Here is a 2,390-nt window from a genome sequence, read left to right as displayed (position 1 = left end):
GTTTGTGCAAATGAAATGTACAAGGGAATTATATACTTTTCGCTTAATTTCCCTGAGTCCTCCCATACATATGTGTATAATTTTGAATGAGGCCTGTGGGCAAGTATTTTTACAAGCCAATCTACTCTTCTTTCCCTTGACTGTCTTTTGGAGTATATAGATATGATTTTAAGTTTTTTTTTTAAATATTTTATTTATTTACTTATGAGAGACACACAGAGAGAGCAAGAGAGAGAGAGAGAGAAACAGAGGCAGAGGGAGAAGCAGGCTCCATGCAGGGACCCTGATGTGGGACTCAATCCCGGGTCTCCAGGATCACACCCTGGGCTAAAGGCAGGTGCTAAACTGCTGAGCCACCCAAGGATCTCTGATTTTCAATTTTAATACAACAAAAATAAAATGTTTTGGTATGAAAAATAACATTGTTTATTATTTATTTGTTTGTTTTTTTAAGATTTTATTTATTTATTTATTCATGAGAGACAGAGAGAGAGAGAGAAAGAGGCAGAGACACTGGCAGAGGGAGAAGCAGGCTCCATATAGGGAGCCTGATGTGGGACTCAATCCTGGGTCTCCAGGATCAGGCCCTGGGCTGAAGGTGGCGCTGAACTGCTGAGCCCCCTGGGCTGCTCTAATATTAAGGTTTACATGAAGTTTTTATTTTTTTTTTATTTTAAGATTTTATTTATTTATATGATAGAGTAAGAAAGAACACAAGTTGGGGGGAGGGGCAGAAGGAGAAGGAGAAGCAGGCTCCCCACAGAGCAGAGAGCCAGACAGGGGGCTTGATGCCAGGACCCTGGGATCATGACCTGAGCTGAAGGCAGATGCTTAACCGACTGAGCCACCCAGACGCCCCTACATAAAGTTTCTTTTTTTTTTTTCATAAAGTTTCTTTTAAAAACATATATTGTATTTATTTATTCATGAGAGATGCAGAGAGAGAGGCAGAGACACAGGCAGAGGGAGAAGCAGGCTCCACACAGGGAACCCGATAGGAGACTCGATCCCAGGACTCCAGGATCATGCCCTGGACCAAAGGCAGGCACCAATCCAATTAGCCACCCAGGGATCCCCCCATTAAGTTTCTATATGTCTTGGCTGTTGCCTTTAATTTTATCTATAGATCAAGCCAGCTTATCTGAGACATATATATGTAAGCCTTTTAGAATAAGTCTAAAAAGTTTAGAGTTTATTTACTCTCAGTAGTATAATTAACTTTCAGTATTATAATTCAAGTCTTTAATAAAAAATCATTATTAAAAAAAAAAAAAAGCAGAAGGGCACCTGGGTCACTCTGCTAAAGGTCTGACTCTTGATTTTGGCTCAGGTCATAATCTCAGGGGCAGGAGATGGAGTCCTGTGCTCCAAGCTGGCTCTGGAGCCTGCTTAAGATTCTCCATCTCCTTCTGCCTCTCCCCACTTGTGCACACTCTCTCTTTCTAAAACAATAATAATCAAAAAATAATAAATTTTAAAAGACAGATTTAGAAAGGAAAACGTATGTATTTAGATAAGGATGCATTGTGGGTGTTGAGGGACCTTTCCTCCTGCTTCCCCCATGTGGCAGTTCTCAAACTCCTACCCGAGAACTGCTTACTAAGTGAACTACAGAGAAAAATGTATTTTCATTTTTTTAATTCCAGGAACTAATTTTATTTTTATTTACTACATTCTATAGTGTCAGCTATCCATTTATAATGTAGATTGGGACAGCAATTCTCAAACTGGAATCACCTGGAGATATTTAAAGAGTGTTTATTTTCAGACATTGTCATCAACGTTTCTTATCCCAGCAAATTTTATCTCAGGAATTTGCAATGTTAAAAAAAAAAAGGAATTTGCAATGTTAGCAGGCAATAAAGGTGATTCTGATTCAAACGTATTCCATCCTGGATTCTACTTTGTCCACCTACATTGCAAATGTTTATCAGAAGCCCTTCAGCTTCTTTACAGTTTATTCCGAATTCCTTAATTTGTCAATTTCCATCATAAAACATATTTCTTGAATCTTACTTAAATTTTGAATGGTGTGTACCTATTTTAGTTTCAATATTTCCAACATGAAATAACCCTGCAGGTTTTTGTTGTTTTGTTTTGTTTTGTCAATAGTGCCATATTATTAGCTATTCGGGAGATTGTAGGCTGTAAATCTCTTAAACTTATTCATATGTATCTGATTCATTTGAAGTAGTTTTTAAAGCCTAATATAGGGATCAGATATTTATTTCCATCACCTTTTTTTTTTTACTTTGGTTCCATAGTTTGAGGTACCTAGCTATCAATATATAAGCTACCACATGACTGCTTCTATTTCTTTCTTTTTTTTTTTAGAGATTTATTTATTTATTTGAGAGAGATGAGGGAGGTAATGGTAGAGGAAGAAGGAG

Source organism: Canis lupus, chromosome 18, assembly GCF_011100685.1.
Source record: "Canis lupus familiaris isolate Mischka breed German Shepherd chromosome 18, alternate assembly UU_Cfam_GSD_1.0, whole genome shotgun sequence".
Classification (NCBI taxonomy): Eukaryota; Metazoa; Chordata; class Mammalia; order Carnivora; family Canidae; genus Canis; species Canis lupus.
The sequence above is the reverse complement of the archived record's forward strand: the minus strand, read 5'-3'. Positions refer to the sequence as shown.